The 19,566-nt window shown below is 41.4% G+C and overlaps 1 protein-coding gene and 1 long non-coding RNA gene across 5 annotated transcripts in view; one reads left to right on the forward strand and one right to left on the reverse strand.

The window, feature by feature from the left end:
• ITGA9 (integrin subunit alpha 9) overlaps window positions 1-19,566 on the forward strand; it is a 505,378-nt gene that overhangs the window by 331,703 nt on the left and 154,109 nt on the right. The gene's annotated exons all lie outside the window — the stretch shown is intronic.
• The window catches only part of LOC142487350 (uncharacterized), a 176,006-nt gene continuing 160,589 nt past the window's right edge, over window positions 4,150-19,566 (reverse strand). Inside the window, exons 4-8 of one of the 3 annotated variants that reach the window (XR_012799201.1) lie at window positions 13,710-13,854; window positions 13,519-13,621; window positions 12,467-12,533; window positions 9,094-9,154; window positions 4,150-4,551 (exon numbers count right to left, since the gene is read on the reverse strand). This is a non-coding gene — a long non-coding RNA (uncharacterized LOC142487350). Of the gene's footprint in view, window positions 4,552-7,374; window positions 7,792-9,093; window positions 9,155-12,466; window positions 12,534-13,518; window positions 13,622-13,709; window positions 13,855-19,566 lie in introns of those variants that run through there. The other 2 variants (XR_012799202.1, XR_012799200.1) reach the window with 2 other exon arrangements.

Here is a 19,566-nt window from a genome sequence, read left to right on the forward strand (position 1 = left end):
ATTCCTGAATTGTTTTATCATTTTGAGAAATGTTTAGTGTTCCTACATTATTTATGTTGATACTTGTGCCTTCATTGGGTGGGTGGGTTTATTTCACCCAAGGACAGGGAGTCTGACCCTTCTTTATTTGAAGGTTTAATGTGTTCTGCTGGAACTTCAGGATTAAATATCTCCAGCACTTTATCTCCAAGGTGGACAAGATCAGAAACCTCCTCCATATGGTTATTATTATTAGAGGGCAGGATAATGAGGCAGGGTTTGATTGCTCTCATTGTTAATTGAGCTTGAATCTTCACATGTTAGTGAGATCAGCATTTTTTGTTTTGGGAGCCACAGATGTTGTTGTAGCAACCTCATCAACATTAGTGGAGGCAGTTGTTACATTTCCATTATCCTCCCATTATTTCGGAGACTTCCACTTTTTAGGAGCCATCTTTTGGGGGACTGGCTCTTTATCTAGAATAGGATTATTGACAATAGGGGCAAGGAAGGTCCAGCAGAGGAGGGGGAAGGAGTTTGTTGGCTATTTACTAATGAGCACGTCCTTTTTGGATGACCAAACCCTTTACAAAGATTGCATTTTACCCTCTCTGTAGCACAAAATATGCAATAATCCATTCCATTATGGTTTACAGTAAAACTACCATCCACAGTGTTGTTGCTTAAGCAAAATGAGGACCTGTCTGCGGAAGGATAATAAATGTTTTAGGGAGGCTAGGGTTTTGGTGAATAATAGGTGATTTGAAATCCCCAAAAAAGTAGGCACAAGAGAAAGAATGACCTGTATACCCAGACCAGATAATGGTTCAATCTAATGAATGTGCAGTACCTCCTGCCACAATTCGTTTCTTGATTGCCTTCTAAATAGTAGCCAAGGATTTATATAAAAAAAAAAATACTGCTTTTCCATAAATTTTACTAGCTTTATTAATAGAGTAGGCTCCAGCTACATTAGCCATTGCTTTTCAGTATGGATATTGCTGTGTGCTAAGCAGCGCACTCCATGGGGGATTAGAAGCAATTTAATTTGCATTAGTAACAGTTGCGCACCACTGGGTGCAATACTATGTTAGGCTCCCCCCTTTTTCACACACAGCTAATGCAGACACAATCTGTGTATCCCACTTCAACTCGTCAGCATGAGCGTCTGCTACATCTTAGCCTAGCTGGCTGGGTGTTTGTCTCCCTGCACCTAAGCCATCATGCACTTCAGTGAAAAATCTAAATAACAGAAAAAATAATAAATATGAAAGGCTCTAGCTGCTCTGTGTTGCAATCCTCACTTAGAGAGACAAGAAAATAAGGTTAGGTGAAAACAAAACGAACCAGTGGTGCGGGAGAGGAATGGGGGGTTGTACTGAACAATGAACCCAACAGTGAACCCAGCTGCCAGGGCTGTTCACTGCAGCTGCTGGGGGAGAAATAAAATGAATAATAGAACTTTTTAAATAAAAATGACATCAAATTAAAAACCAGATAGAAAGGTGCACCGAACCTTTAGAGAGCTTAAAAAGGTCAAATAACTATCCCAGAGTGGAAATGAAAGTGTATTCATTTAAGAAGTTACGTCAGACAAACTCTGATGGTCTACTGCTAGTCTACTGCCTCCTCGCCCACCAGTGCCACCAGCCACTCCACTAGTTACCACCAATTGTAGCATAAACACTACTAGTAATATTAAATATATATATATATATATATATATATATATATATATATATATATACTGTATATATATATATATATATATATATATATATATATATATATATATATATATATATATATATATATAGCAACTGTAGATAACCCACCATAACCTTAATAGTCGTGGTGTATATATATATATATATATATATATATACTGTGTACACATACTGTGTGTATATATATATATATATATACATATATATATGTGTAACCCTCTCTAATATATATATGAGATCAGATGCATTGTAAGGAACCCCAAACCACTCTAATAGCGCGTCCAAGATCAGATGCATTGTAAGGAACCCCAACCCTCTCTAATAGTGCGTCCGAGATCAGATGCATTGTAAGGAACCCCAACCCCTAATATATATATATATATATTAGGGGTTGGGGTTCCTTACAATGCATCTGATCTCGGACGCACTATTAGAGAGGGTTGGGGTTCCTTACAATGCATCTGATCTTGGACGCGCTATTAGAGTGGTTTGGGGTTCCTTACAATGCATCTGATCTCAGACACGCTATTAGAGAGGGTTGGTGTTCCTTACAATGCATCTGATCTCAGGCACGCTATTAGAAAGGGTTGGGGTTCCTTACAATGTATCTGATCTCAGACTCGCTATTAGATAGGGTTGGGGTTCCTTACAATGCATCTCTGCTCAGACTCGCTATTAGAGAAGGTTGACGTTCTGCAGAATTTCACAATATTATTGGGTTCCTTAACCAAAAAAAGACAGACAGTGTGAGATACAAGAGAGCAAAGATAGCAAGAGCAAAGTGAGGCAAATGTGATCCTCTTGACGTGGTTGTGCTGCTGCTGCCTGGCACACTGGGGGCAAAAGCTAAATAATATAAAAGTTTATCGAGCCAGATTCCCCTAATTGAAACTCAGTGTCATTGTTTACAGAGTCAGTGCCTTTACTCACTGAGCTACTCCTCCCTATAGTATATTCTGTAGTTTTTGTTATTGAATATTCACAGTTAGGCTCTGGCTCAGAATCTTGCAAACTTAACACCAAACAAAATCACTACCAGTGTAAGCTCTTTCAAAGCTAAGGCTGTCTCACATTTTAATATGGTCTGTAACTATTACATACACCTATAACTTATTTTATCTTTAACCGTTCATGCAATGTCTTCATATTTAATGTATAACCCTGGTCACCTAATGTAACTATGTATTTGTAACCATTTATCTGTCATCATAACTCTGTGCCCAGGACATACTTGAAAACGAGAGATAACTCTAAATGTATTACTTCCTGGTAAAACATGTAATTAATAAATAAATAACAAACTCATTTCAAGTAATACAACAATATTTTAATATTCATATAGATATTGAACTATATTGCGGTGGGCTTTCAATGGACTGCAATTTCAGTATATTCAGTACTAATGTGTTTAAATTTGTTGCCCGATTATCCTGCTTTGCCAACCTGGACAGGAATAGCTTAGTATATGTACTGCATGTGACTGCATGATCTCAGCTAACAGCAACTAATTTAAATAAGCCGTATGTTTCCCTTCACAAACACAAATAAATGTTTCACACTGGTTAGAACGTGTGCTGCAGTCTTTGTAGGTCAACAGCAACAAGAATGATGTTGGTTTTGGCCAGAGAAATTGAGGTTTTACTTATATGGCTTGAAGTACAGTTACCCTTTTCTTTTAGTTTGGGCCTCATACATATGTACTGTATGTATAGGAAAAGGCTTACAACTAGCAAAAGGAATGTGTGATGTTAGTGTATGCAAAAGTCTTATTTTCCTCTTACAGATGTACATACCTGTTCAATTTACCATTTATACATGAGCATGAATATTTTCTTTCACAAATCTCATTGAACGGCAGTTTAAAAGCCTACTTGACATCTATCCCTATTTACCAGTGACAATCCCTGATGCTTGGTTAATGTAGTGCAACGTTCTAGTTGTCAGATTAGTCCTGGAGAATTACAATCTTTTCACACATTGTGATACATTGTAAGTAGAGATGTGCGAACTTTCCATAGTTTGCTTTGTCTACCGTTCAATCAAACTTTTTCAAAAAGTCTGAAAATTGATGAAGATACAATCTAAAATGTAACCCTTAATGTTTTGCCCGAACGCGACAAAGTCGAAGAGAAACTTTGAATTTCGCCAGAAGAGATATCTGTGAACAAACCGGATTACACCTATTACATCTCTCTCTCTCTGTCTCTCTCTCTGTCTCTCTTTCTGTCTCTCTCTTTCTATCTCTGTCTCTCTCTCTCTCTCTGTCTCTCTCTCTCCTTTGCTCAGTCTCTCATACCTTGTCAGGGTTCTGGATCCGCGGCGCAGGCTGGGTGTAGATGGAATAATGATAGCCACCAGGAACTTTTATTGTACAATTAGGAGCTTTATTAACAGCTGTTGATAATGCTCTTCACACTTAAACATACTTCACAGTTTTGCATATATTTACAGTGTTTGCACTATTTGCTTCTTCCCTTAATACCCTTATATTAATACTTAATACTTTGTACCTACGGAGGTACTGAGTCTTGTTTGTTTGGAAGGGTTAGCTGAATCGTCCCTCTTCTGTGTAGATCTGAAGTGTCCCATTATTAGAGAGCCCATTGTGGGCATTGACTGACATTCTATTTCCTCGGGATCAATACCACGGTACTGTACACTGACTGCCATCTCTGGGTATGCTGGGTCTGAGTTAGCTCCGGACATTATGATTGGACCGATCCGACTATGCCCTAAAATCCATGTCTCGGGAACCCCTTTTGGACGTAGGCTTCCAATGAATGTATCTGACCAAATGGGTTTACCAAGCAATCGCTACGGACGTCATCAGTGTGGTCCATGTTCCCTAACGATAAAACAACAAACGGGGACAGATCAATATTAGTACACCGATCTAGACATGGAAACGTATTTACATTAACAGTGAGGCTACAGTACTTCAAATTTGACTCCCAGGAACCTGGTTCTAGAACCTTCAGTCTAGCTATTTACACCCTTAGGCTAAGGCCCCGGTAACTCAGCTGCAACGCGCGCCTGCGAGATGAAGTCAAGGGGGTTTCTCCGCCATAGCCGGTCAATGGGAATTGGCCGCCATTGGAGTCTATGGGAAAGGTCCCGAACCTTCAAGGGGGTCCATACTCCGTCGGGTTGGTCCGAGAGGGTCAAGGATGGTTCTGCAGTCATGCCGGAACAGTGACTACAAGTACCCCAAACCATAGCCCTCTGGACCCTCCGGAACCGGAGATATGGATTCATGGTTTTTAGCTTTTCACACTTAGTCAATTTCCCGAGCGGTTGGAACCTATGGCGCGACCCGCTCTCGGCACGACCCTTCTCGGGGGTCCAGGATTCGGGGACCCGGTGGTGGTCGAGTGGGGGGAGGTCTAGGAACTAGGGGCAAAAAGAATTTTATACCTGGGTGCCCTAGAACTGTAGATTCCCACGCCACTTAACGTTGAACTTGACTAACAGTGATCAAAGCTCTCTTTTAGAAAAAGTATCCGCTTTGCGGTTTTGCAGTTTGGACTGCAGCCAACTCGTTCCTGGAAAGCGGCGTCGAGGAATCTCCATTGAAGTCAATGAGCCCATTGACTTACAATGGGAAACCGACGCTCCTCCTCTCGGACGCCATCTGCTGGTCTTCACGGGAAACAGGTCCAAAACAGCAAGATCCGCCATTGAAATGCATGGAGCTCCAATGGCGGCCTATGGGACCCTGCAAAATGGTGCCTGAAAAGGCGGGAAAATTACACAAAGGGCTATAATCATTAAAGAACTATTAAGCCTTGCACTCCTGGATGGATCCCAGTGTATGTGTGATGCAGACACCGATATAACCAGACATTACAATAAAACATGGGAACAGGGGAATATACATTTACATGTTATAACAAGGGTTAAATCACACTTCTGGACCGCAGCCCAGTTAACCCCTTGTCTCCCTGGTGAGGTCAGGGGATGGCCAAATGGGGTGTAACCCCTTTAATACTGGGCCACCCCCTTTCTCCCTCTACAGGTGGCCCTTGTGGACTGGAGTTAGCCACCCCTGGGCTAGGCTGTATCAGAACATGCTCTTTAAAAAAGTGTAGCTGACACATTAGAGTTTATTGTCTTTATTAACTACAATATAAATATTCACATTTAATCATATCTATTGGGCCCATTTAAAAGAAAAAATGAAATATAATTTATCTTTATGTTTATACAGTAGTTGGAGATTTGATCCATTAAAGGAAGCTTGATGCCTATATATTAAATTGCCAGTAGGCTTATACTATAAAGCAGGGGTACGCAAACTTTCAGTGCCCCCTGCCTGCTCAGCCCCAGTGCTCGCGCCCCCCATTACCTAGGAACCAGCGTCGGGGTCATGTGATGCCACGTTGCCATGGCGGCGCGTAACCCAAAGCCAAGGTAAGTAAGTTACAGAGGCCTCGCGCGCTACCCGGCATTTAATTTAAATGCTTTGGGGAAGAGAGCGGGGCCTATGTAACTGCCACGCCTCCCACAAACAAAACTCACGCCCCCACAAACAAAGCTCACGACCCCCAATTGCGCACCCAAGCTATAAAGTACTGCTTATATACCATGCAAAATAAAAGTGACACATTTACTGACAAGAAAACACTTAAAGGCCTGAGTTTATGAAAATGGTTTGGTGACTGTACAGTACTCATTGTATGACCTTCCAAGTTTGAAAAATAAATATAGTTCAGCGTATGAAATCTTCGTGGGCATTTTGCTTACAGCAAATAGAAGGATGAATTTCTCCCACCAATTCTAGCAGCGCTTTGTGCCTGAAAATGTTTTAGTAAAGCTGTTCAACCAAGAAGTCCGAACCTTCCTTGTGAACCAAGTCTTGCCCTTTTTTGGTCTGAGGTTGGTGTGCTGCCATAAAGTTGCTGATAATTCTTCAAGTTTCTGAGCAATTAATTACACGTCACTGTAAGCAGCGAGCCAACTCTTTCCCCAAAAAGCTATTGTTAGGTCATCACATCAGCAAACTCCTCTTCTCATACCCAAACATTCATTGGCCTTTTATTAGCTGCCCTCTTTTTGGAATATTTAGTGATTGTCTGCAACATAAACATATGGAGATCAAAAAGACATATTTATATGAAAGAGTACAATTCAAAGAATGACTCAGAGCAGGACGGAGAGAGAACTTTTGGCATGTTTTGGAACAAAAATGATCTTATTTAAATATAATGCATTGATGCACATTCTGGCAAACCCATTACTGTAGTACAACACTATCAGTAATACTTATTCCCATGTAATGCACTAAAGGAGATAAAAGTAACAACAAATTAGACTTTCAGGGGTACCTGCCAGACACCAAAGTGTATGGAAGTCTGTTAGTCCAGCTCTCCATGAATATATAGTTAATTCTGCCCGAATCTCCATAAAAACAATATTTTATAAAGTCTAAACTCCTTCTGCATATCATAAAATGCCTCCTAAGAACAAGATGGCTGTGTCACGGTAGTCCAAGCATTATTTATTAGATTATTAACACTTTACCATCTGGATCCATTGATTGAATAAAGCATGAAATAAAATAAATTGCATTTATTCACATAAAGAACAGACACAGCTTGAATTACAAAATTATCACGAATAACACTTACTTAAACGAAATAACAGGTTTCTGGAACGAAAGTTCAAGCACTCCGGTCTCCAGATATCAATTCCCAGAGCGAGGTTGATACGCAAGCAGGAAACAGGACAGTCTTTTGGCTAGGGGCGCAACTTGCCACCCCTATATTTCAGCCAAATAAAAGAATTTCGTTCTGCCAATGCAGGATTAATTAGCCAATCCTTGGTCCTTGCGAATACTGGAAGCTGGATACAAATCTTTAGTGGCAATGAAATAGTCTCTGTACCGCCCGCTGTAGCTTTGATGAGTCTGCTTACAAGATGGAACTTAATCTCAGATGACTCTTAGATGGAACTGATGGAACTGACTCAGACTGACTGCACCAACTTTTAAAAACTCCAAATGTCCTATTTCCATAATGTACAGCCAATCTCTGGCGTGGGAACCAATTTCTCCACCTATCATCAGGTTCTTCCAGTCCTGCAACAACTGGCACACAGCCTCAGTATCACAAATGAGCATGTGCAACAAAAATTTAATCTTCCCCCACCTGTCACCTGGCTTCAGAGTAGTGAGAGAACATGTGCCCGAACCACCATTTTGCCCACTCACTATTCGAAACCCACCCCTGGCTCAAATGCCACTAAGTCTGGCCTTGGCCACATGGCTTCTTTGATCTGAGGATACGGGCCTCAATTGGCATGGAAGGGCTAATAAAAGATTCACACCTCTAGTTCCTGGTGTTTGACCTGACTCTTTGAAGCTCCCCCTGCTTCCTATGAAAATGGATTGTTTATCTAACTGACTTCCTATGACATTACTTCAAAAACCTAACTTATAAATCTTGGGGGGTGGTTAAAACCCCTTCTCTTTTCCACCTTAGTCAAAAACATTGTTATCATAATTCATACATTTAACACATGATATGATTTCCCCCCTGAACCCCTAAACTGGATTCAGGGTACCTGGGCATTTATGTGGGTACCTCTGCTATACTGGGGAATTCCTGCTATACCTGCAGATATATTTTAACCCCTTCATACCCATTTACTTTTTATTTTACTAACACATACCAGCTCAGTCTTATACCTAACTGGAGTGTGGGGATAAAGATTAACCTCTTATGCGCTGTGTAGGTTGGGGGTATTTTTCACACAGTTACAGTAATGCATACACAATGCCCGGGACAAGAGCTGACATGTTACATTTTAAGTTAAACCCCTATAACTCTCTTCACCTTATCCCTGGTGAGAGATGTTCTGAACCCCACACTGGGGTCTGGGGTTTGGGCATATTCCGAGAACCTTTAATGCAATTCAGTTCCCTGCCCGGTTTTACTGTCCTGGTTTGTGCTGAAGCAGGGGGATTTGGGCGGTGAGCTGCAAACAGCGTTCTAGGGAGGATTTTGTCCGGTGATCTGTGTTACTCATGTCCTCAGGAATCTGGGGGGATTCCTGAGTACATGTTTCGGGGTAACCCACAACAGTGGCCCCTCATCTACCCAAACACACACTGACAGCATTTTACTATAAAATCACCCCTGAAACTCACGCCCTGCCCATCCCCGCTGGCAGGCACTACTGGAACAGTAAAACCACATTCATCTTTACTATACCAACAGTTATATACCACAATTGGACTGCAGAACTGACACTTCACAGTCACCTTTTATGACTCAGGAGCCCCCCAGCTGGGCATAATTCTTTAATTGGTGGCCTAGGGACCCCTTCATCGTCACAGGTTGCCTCTCTGGTAGTAACACGCTTTTTTTAGCAGGGGAGCCTTACTCACCTCGGACCCTAAAAATAGCGCCGCTTCTCTCCAAGACTCCCAGGTGTTTTCAGACTCAGAGCTGGAGAAGGATGAAACAAGGAGCATGAATTCAACGCAGAGATACATAGCTGGGTGAAAGAACTGCAGACTTGGAACAAAAGATCGAGGAGTCCCTGCAGTTACAAGCAAGTACAGACGATAAAGTATTGAAGCTAACCCAGAAAATAAAGTTGCTAAAAGATAATATGGAGGACATGGAAACAGGGAGAGGAGTCAAAACCTCTATATCAGAAACGTCCCTTAAGCTATCACTCCAGACTCCCTACAAGCTTATCTAAAGATAATATTTCTCTTTCTTGACCCATCCCTAGATGGTAAATCCCTCCTGATTTGTTCTTTGGTCTCAAAGTTCTCTGATCCAAATAAACCAAGAGCCATAGTTAAAAAGATGCACTATTTTATTACAAAGGAAAAGATCCTTGCTGTCTATAAATGGGGCATTTATTTTGAACAATTGAATATACAAATATTCAGTGACATATCAAGGATCACAATCATGAGGATGAGGGACCTCCGACTCGGTTACCACCCTATTGCGGGAGAGGGGCCTCAGGTATAGCATGGGTTTACCCTTCCGTTTGGTGGTGGACAAGAACAGCAATCAGTATGCCTACCGCTAGCCTGAAAAAGCAGACTACTTCCTCAAGGAGGCCTCAGTCCTAGGAGGCCAAGCAGCAATGCGGCCAGACTGACTGGATTGCCCCACACAGGGGACTCACAACGCGAGCCCAGGATATCCCCTCCCCATCTGGATACACCAGGAGCGATGAGACAGCAGGCGCCATCCCTTCCCTCTACTGCTCCCTGATGGATTCACCGCGAGCATCCCTAATACAAGGGGGTGACCTTTCACCGAGACAAGCATGAAAGGCTAATGCAATTGAAGGGCACGCTACCTGCCCAGGGAGGCGGGACAGATCCAATTCCTCGAGTAGAGAATGGGGGCCGCAAACTTGATTTAAAGAATCGGACTCTGCAAAGATTAAGTTCAAGGTCACTAAATGCAAGGTCCCACATCCGCCTTCCTTCGGAACTTTATGCTTTTTCTTGTGGCCCTGTGACTTTTTTTAATACCTTTTGTAGTGGCCCACCTTTTTAATTTTGTGTTCCTTAATTCCCCTATTATTCCCCATTCCACACACCCTCCCCCTAACCCCCCAGAATTAGAGGTACAGTATATAGAGGTACTGTTCTCATGTATTATGGCTAGTTAGCTTCTGATTAAACTCATCTCAAGGAATGTTAAAGGTCTTAACCGTTTAAAAGATAGAGTTAAATACTTCCATAAAACCTGGGATCCATGAATCAATAGATAATGTATCCAAATGGCCTCCTAAATACTTGCTCCCTCTCATATATAGATGGTATATAAAACCGGCTGGCTCAATTTCATGGTGTGTGTCCTCTTTTCACTGTTTTTTCTATTGTTTGTAGTAACTTTTATGTTATTATGTGTTATTTCTCCTTTACCTTTCCTTTCCCTCTTTTTATTTTCTGTACCCAAACCTCCCTAAAACTGAATAAAATGTATGAGATAAAAAAAAATTAGACTTTCAAGTTTCCATTGCCTGTTTTGTCTATGATTTTCAAATCTAAATGTTCAGTTCTCAAGTCACAATTACCTTTCCTTTGCATTCACGTACTGCACAAAGTGAAAGGAAAACAAAGCATTGGACGTGTTCTTTCTGTAGCTATTATCATCAGACTGTAGGATGATTATTTATTGGTCATAGCTTGTTATGTAAGCCTTAGAAGGTATGCAACCTGGTTTTTTTTGCATTTACACTTTACATGGTACATTAAATGTGCAAAACATATTTAAACCCATCATATAGCCAGATATTCTAAGAGATATTTAGGTCATATTGTTTTTAGAATTTAACTGATACAGTATGTGTGTTTAGTGCACACTTCATTCATTTTATCACTTTATTCCATATACAGTGTGTATATACACCCGTTCGTTTTTCATCATATCGTATATATTCTAGCTTAATGCCCATAAAAATGTGCACCATGTAGATCTATTATGTCCATTAACACTATATAAGAAGCACAATGTAGACCAGGGGTGTGCAAACTGGGGGGGGGGGGGCGAGATTTTTCTGGAGGGGCGCGGGCGGTTGCAGAGGCCCCGCGCTCTTCCCCCAAAGCATTAAAATTAAATGCCGGGGGGTCGCGTGAGGCCTCTGGAACCTCAACTTACCTTGCTTCAGCTGCGTCTGGAAGCGTCTCCATGGGGTCATTCGGCGTAACGGCACATGCGTGTTGCCATAGCTACTGACACCGTGGGTCCCGTGACATCACATGACCCCATGCGTCATTTAATGCCGTACTGAGCGAAGGGGGGCGCGAGCACCGGGGACAAGAGGCAAGGGGTGCAGGAGCAAAAGTTTGCACACCCCTGATGTAGACATTCAACTGATGTTAATTAAATTGATGTCACTGTATTATGTCAAAGCAAGTATAAGCCAACCTCACACTGATGATACCCATCAAGGTTGAAGCATGTCTGTGAGTGGTTTGACTTGCTTTGCTAGTCCCATGCTGTGCTTAAAAGCTATAGATATATAGATATAGATATATAGAAAATGGAAATATTACTTTACGCTCATTTGCATGTCTAAGACAGGTCTGCAACCCTGCCTTTTACCAGTATCACCCAGCACACAGTGCTTCCACTGCAGCAAGGGATTATGGGAAATAACATGCAAATGAGCACGTATATATATATATATATATATATATATATATATATATATATATATGTATATATATATATTGTTAAAATATATTTTTATTTATCCAGTCACATTTAATTTGTAGCGCTATCATCATAATTCTTTTATCAATCATTTTGAATTGTTCTTCAACGTTTTTAGGTTTTACAGTATATACTGCAAATGTTTGTTTATTGAGCAAGAGCAATCTATCCAAGGTAGCTTTTTCTAAATTGGGTTTGACTCTGCAGGGAGCACATAGGATAACCATAGATTGACACATATTCCCTGCCCTCAACACCTTTCCCTCGTAAAATCGAAAGAAGTGCTATGGCAAAGGAGGAGCAAAGCCACAAATGAGTCTGGGTGTCAACCTGTCTGGCGAGGAAAGAAGGGATATATTATTTCAGGAGTCTGGCTTGGTTGGAAGGGGTCTCAGGATTCTGGAGTAGTTTTAATTGCTCTTCAAATCTGCTGAAAACAAATGCATAAGTCCATAACCAAGTTTCCACGCAAAACATTTTTTTTTCTTAATGGCATTGCTAGATTCTATTTTTGATAGGAGGGGGAAAAAACAGTGTGATGCAATCACTTTATTTCAGCCCACTTACGTAGTTTAGATCTCCCTTGTGTACTCATGCATCTGGGATTTTTCTGCTATATTAATAGCTTCGTTTTCTGGAGAGAAGCGGGGAATTGGGAAATACAGATCAATTGAAATAGTCTCTGTAGCAAAACAAGTATAGTATGTGTAGCCAGTATTGCTAGAGCTGGCGATGGCAGGGTGTGTCTGTAACATTTACTAATGAGATCATAGAATACAACAGGAAAAGTCTGTCTGAGGCCAAAGGAAATGTAATTTTTGTCATTTAGTTTTTTCCAGCAACGTTGGAAACTTCAAGTGAACAAGAATTACACAATAGACACTGCAGAATTGAGAGTTTAACTGTTACCTTTTAACAAAATGATGCTATCTACACTTCATAGTTGACATATTGTGCTACCGAATAGTATATTGTAGAACACAAACAGCTAATTGAAGAATTGGTTTGCTGCTTGGGAAGATGATATCATTGTGTAAATACACATTACCTTTATGTTGCATATACAGTAGCACATAAAAATACCACCTGTGAGCACATTCACATGTCTCAGACAGGTCTGCAACCCTGCCTTTCACCATTATCTCCTAGCATACAGTGGTTTCCACTGCAGCCAGGGATTCTGGGTAGTGACATGCAAATGAGCACACAATGTCACTTTTTACTTATCCATATTAACATGGATCCCTTTATGATGCACAAAGTCTGCATTACCAATTAGACAATACAAGCTTGTCTTTTGGCACTGATGGAGTTAAGTGATGTTATCTACTGTGAAATTCAGGGAGTTTTATGTTAATCCAGACAGTTCCCTGGCAATCATAATTTCTTCATGTATGCAGCAGGAAAGAGATAGAGAGGGAAGTGGTACTGAAAGAAACAACTTAACAGTCACAGTGAGAAGGTCATGGAAAACTGATGTGCAGTTACAGTGGCTGAGAGAATATTTCTGTGTTGTGTTAGTGGCCTTAATGCATCAAGCCTCTCAGTCCCTGGATGAAAGTAGTCATGCATTACGGGTGGCTAATGTTAGGCACAGCTGAAAGATCATTGTACTTTACCTTTGCATCTTTTTTCCCTTGTCAACCCCACTGTCTTCAACTTCAGGCTCTTCATACTTTATGAATGCGGATGAATCCCTAAAGGGATTGTTTAGCTATTGAGCTACAAAACAAAAAAAATTGAGCTTAATAGAATGACATATCTTATAAGAAAGAACCACAAAACAGAGATGCTAAGATAGCATGCTTACCTCAATTCTCCAGCGTAAATAGTGCTGTAAAATAAATTCCATGTGTACATGCAGTGCAGAGGGCCAAATTCTGTTTTTCGTTATTAAATTGTTGTGCTGCTTTTCAGTTATTCATTCCTTGGGCCATGCAAATGATTTATCCCCTCTGAAGTTAGAGAGATAGAAAAACAATCTTTCTCCAAAGTAGGAACAGGCAGGGCTAAGCAATCATCATGGTGTGCGACAATGTTCATGCAGATAATATAACATATCACCCCTGCTGAAATCCTTCTCCTGGCTTCCTATCAAATCCGGCATCTCACACTCAATTCTCCTCCTCACTTTTAAAGCTTTACACTCTTCTGCCCTTCCTTACATCTCAGTCCAAATTTCTCGCTATACACCATCCAGACTCTTGCATTCTGCTCAAGGATGTCTTCTCTCTACCCCCTTTGTATCTAAATCCCTCTCCCGCCTTAAACCTTTCTCCCTGACTGCCCCACACCTCTGGAATCCCCTTCCTCTCAATACCCGACTAGCACCCTCTCTATCAACCTTTAAGACCCAACTCAAAACACACTGGCTAAGGAAGCATAAGTGTAGCTCTATGACTGATAGTTTTACACTGCATACATAAACCTTGGCCCCTTGCAGATGCGCTTTCCAGAACGCCCTCCTTCTGTCTCTGTACATTTTTCCTAGCAACCAATTAGATTGTAATCTCTTCGGAGCAGGGACTCCTTTTCCTAAATGTTACTTTTATGTCTGAAGCACTTCTCCCCTTTATGTGTTATTTATATTTGCTATCTATATGATTGTCACATTTATTACTGCTGTGAAGCACTACTGTACATACATTAATGGCGCTATACAAATAAAGACATACTTACATATTGTGAGAGGAAAGGTGGTAAAATTGTGGAGGGGAGGTATATACCTCATGCTTTGGCCAACTATACTTCTCCCTACTAAGGGTTAAAGGTCCAGGGGAGGTTCTGCAAGCACAGCCAGGTGCAAATCACCTGTCCTTAATTAACAGAGTGTAATAAAGGCCAGGCTGGATCAGTACTCCCCTCTCTCCCCTTATTCCAGCTAAGGCACGTTCTATAGTGCCGGGCGCGTGCTACGCTGCGTGCGCGCGTGGATTTTTAGTTGTAACGTCAGCCTTTCTATAGAAGGGCCGCGCACGGCAGGGAGAGGGGAGCCGACAGACAGCGGCGAAGATGAAGAAATTCATCTTTTCACGCCGCTGCTTGCGCTCAAATGTATGTATTGGTGTGTATGTGTGTATGTGTGTATGTGTGTATGTGTGTAGGTATGTATGCGTGGATGCGTGTTTGTATGGATGTGTGTGTGTAGGGGGGTAAATAAATGTACACAAAAAAAAATTAAACTTTTTTTTTTAATTTAAAAAAAAATCTTACTTACACTCCCCTTACACTTACACACACACACACACACGCACATACACGCATATACACTTACCTGCAGCTCCCGGCTCTATATACACGGAAAGCATGCGGCACGTGCACGCACGTTCGCAGAGGAACGCGCGGCCGCATGCTGTATAGAACGGCCCTTAAGAAAGCTGGATGCTACAGACAGGCACTGGCCTGCAACAGGTTTGGTTTATGATATCTAAGTTTTATTGTTTGGTAAGTGGGAAAGCCACCCAAAGATAGCTAGAGAATTGCTGTTTAGTTAATGCTCAGATAGAGCTAGGATTTACTTTGATTCTTTTGTTTGTCTTGATTTTGTCTGCTGGAGTGACAAAGAAAATATAGCACTTAAACTAGAGCTGGATGGTCCTGTGTCTGTGCTTTACCCTAAGGCCCCGGACATGTTCCCTGCGTGCTTGCGGAAGCGTGCTGACGCGCGCTCCCGCTCAGCACTGAGCCCCTACAGCCGCAATTAGAGCGGCTTTAGTAGGGGCTCACCTGCGCTTCCGCGCGCTTGCGGAAGCGCAGGTCTTAGGGGAATTTAAAATTCCCCCGCTTGCCGGCGAGATAGGCCGGTCACGTGAGCGGTTCGCCCAATGAGGGCGAACCAGCTCCGTGACGTCACTGGCCCGCCCCCGGTCAGTGACGCGCCCGCCCCCTGACGGTCTGTCCCCCTTCTGCCCGATCCCTGCCCCCCTTCTGCCCCGATCCATGTCTCCTGTGTGTGTGTGTGTCTGTGTGTGTGTGTGTGTGTGTATGTGTGTGTGTGTATGTGCGTGTATGTGTGTGTGTATGTATGTGTGTGTATGCATGTGTATGTGTATGCATGTGTGTGTGTGTGTGTTTGTGCGTGTGTGTGTGTGTGTGTGTGTGTGTGTGTATGCATGTGTGTGTGTGTATGTGTATGCATGTGTGTGTGTGTGTATGCATGTGTGTGTGTATGCATGCATGTGTGTGTGTATGCATGCATGTGTGTGTGTGTGTGTGCCTTTGTGTGTGTGTGTATGTGTATGCGTGTGTGCGCCTTTGTGTGTGTGTGTGCCTTTGTGTGTGTGTGTATGTGTATGTGTGTGCGCGTGCGCGTGTGTGCGTGAATATATTTATCAAAGTTGCACAATGTTAATAAATAATTTATTCTCACAACATGTCTTTTTTTTCATTTTTAAAATATTATATAATACACACACACACACACACACACACACACACACACACACACACACACACACACACACACACACACACACACACACACACACACACACACACACACACACACACACACACACACACACGTTCCCCAGTGACACACACACACACACTGACAGCTACCAAGTGACACACACACACAGTGATACCCGCCTCCCAAGCGCTTGCTGTCTCCTCTGTAAGGACAGCAAAAAGCTCCTGGTAGAGCGAGCGGCAGCAAGCGAGAGCGAGCAAGCGCCAAACATGGCCAAGGCCTAAGACAGTGGGTTTTAAGGTTCCCAGACAAGAACCCTTCAACCAAAATGATTTGTGATTAATGGTGATCAATGCTTTACATTTTTTAACCCTTTGTGTGCCCTGACACAGCCACTACAGTGCGGTAAACACGATTTTGCCAGAAGACAAACGGAAGAGGAACGACTGAAGGGATGTATGGCACTCTGGTGCCTCTCCAGCACTCAAAGGGTTAAACTATTTCAACTACGTATGTTAAAACATATTTGAAAATGTCTCTATTACAGCTGTAGAGGGGAGATTAGTGTTTAACATACTAGCTCCAGCCCACTGATAGTGTTATCTGATTTATTCATTCCATAGACTCAACTGGGAGAGCGGAAGAGGGTGCACTGGCTTCTTAACATGCACCAGGACAAGCAAAATGCAGAAGACAAGGGAATTAATACAGCTCCCATGAGCCAATTCACAAATGGAATCAATTTTATTTTAAAGGATCTAATCAGTAATCACAAGAGGATAACCCATTAAACATATCACTGCCATTAGCTCATATTGGTCCTATGTGGAGATGATCCTTTAAGTGGGGAAATTGTCTGCCGTTTAGACCCCACAGGGAGAAGTATGAATGGAAGAACAAAATGTTATTCTTATTTCTATGCCAGTTACAGGAACAGGTCACATGACCTGTTCCTTTTGAAAGTATCAATTCAACCATTTGTTCACAAAAAACTCCACACAGTTATTTTAATTTTCAGAACCTTTTCATTACACCAGTGACATGAACCATGCATGTCAAGCAGGGAAAACAAAATTTAAGCAACACGTTATATTGATTATATGCTGGTTTTCAGTATAGTAACAACTGGTAGGAGGAGAGTATTTCCCCAGTATTATAGTTTCTGTATCAGGTTAGATGGTGTGAAAGCATTAGTGGCAGATGCTGTGATTGAGTTATTGGTGGACTCCAATAATATTGTTATCCAGTGATACCACTAAGGTTATGGATGGAGAACATTTTAATCTTTCGGAATACTGTATTATAAAAAGTGTACATGGTTAGGAGTGAACATATATGCACAGTTGTTTTCAAGCCTTAGCACTACCCAGTAAAGTGGTGCAGTAAAAGGAAAGCACTCAGACATTTAACACCTTATCTAAATGTAATTATATATATATTCATAGATCCTTCGCTCAAATCCTTACCTCAAAGGAATGCCTCAAAATGGTTGGAAGGTGGCAACCGGTGTTCAGGAAGATGTTAAGTGGTACTTCTGTTGGAAGGTTTAACCATACTATGAAAGCTTGAACAATATACCCGGCTAAAGTGGGAAAGGTACTTTCCAACATGCAAATGAGGCCGGCATGGCAAGCGAGGCCTCATCCCCCAAATATGAATCACACAAAAAAGCAATGGCCCTCATTCTCTGGAGGCTGGATTGTCCCTGGGCTTGACAGCGTTCAGGATGAAGGCAGAGGATGCTAAGAAACCCCAGAGATTAAACAAAAGCTGTCATTCAATCCTAAACCTAGTTTCCTACAACTGCGAGAACTGGTAAATGAACTTGGAAATATTAAATGGGAATGGTTGTCCTGAGTGAAGTTAGAAGAAAAGATGAAAGCCTCATTAAGATCAAAAGCAGATACCAAATCTGTTCTATTCCAGAGGTCAAGATAATGAAAGAATCAGTAGAGTAGGCATCATTAACAAGAGATGGAGAAACATCATAGTGGAGTATGAAAGCTCTTCAGAAAGAGCAGCCAGAATGATCATTCAGTTAGCAAAGAGATACAGGCTTCAAACATTCCAAGTGTATATTTCAATATCAAGTCACGCAGGCAGTGAAGTGGAAGACTTCTACCATGCAATCAACCAACTTAACAACAAAGGAAATTGTCACCAAGATCGTTATGGGAGATTTCAATGCAAAGATTGGTGCCCGCCAGAAAGAAGAAGCATAAGTATGGCTATGGTAAACGGAATGAACGTGGGGACAGATTGTTAGAATTTGCAGAATGTGAAAACTTGATCATGAATTCATTCTTCAAGAAGAATCCAAACAGAAAATGGACATGTAATGGACCCAATGGAGTCCAAAATTAAATGTATTACGTATATTCTAACTGGCAAGAAACACATGAATGAAGACAGCACAGTCCTTAACCATTTTGACACAAGGAGTGAAGGCTGCTTCGCTGCAGATTACATCTGAAAGTAGAAAACGTATTAAAAAGAAGACGACAACAATCAACATCAATAATAGCAGAGCATCTAAATTAGAACTTGAAATTGCTTCAGTTTGATCAAAAAATACATGGGGACATTTTAACAAATGCTTATGAAGAATTTATGAAGATTAAAGATGAACGCTCAGAAGAAATCGCAAAAAAAGAATAAGAATTGAATATGCAGAGCTCTGCAAGTACAACTTAAGATGTAAAAAAATGTATCTGTGATATGGTGAAGAAGACTATTGAAGATACCAAAAGCTTAAAGAAGATAAGACAAAGCAGTGATTTGAGGATGGGGAAGAAACAAATCACTGCACTCAAGCAAGACTATGGATCAACAGTAAAAGACTGTGCACTTATCATAAAGAAGGTTGAAAACTTCTACATGAAATTGTATACAAACACAGATAACGTGGGGCGTAATGTAGTATAGGACAAGCAAGAAGAAACCACCAATGATTTACCATATGTCCTTCTAGATGAAGTTGAAAAAGCAATAAAATCCATAAAGATTGGGAAGACTCCCGGGAAAGATGGCATTACAACTGAAATCTTGAAAGAAGCTGGGAAAGAAGTAGAAAAAATCATGACACAACTCTTTACATGCTAATTGAAGAGCTGGACAATTACAAAGCAATGCCATAATTATCCTCATCCACAAACAAGGAGACAAAGAAGATCTCAAGAAGTACAGACCAATGAGCCTACTAACAAATATAATTTCCAACATTAGTGAAATAATCGGTTACAGCAGACTTGGAGTA

This window comes from Ascaphus truei, chromosome 2, assembly GCF_040206685.1.
Source record: "Ascaphus truei isolate aAscTru1 chromosome 2, aAscTru1.hap1, whole genome shotgun sequence".
Taxonomy (NCBI): Eukaryota; Metazoa; Chordata; class Amphibia; order Anura; family Ascaphidae; genus Ascaphus; species Ascaphus truei.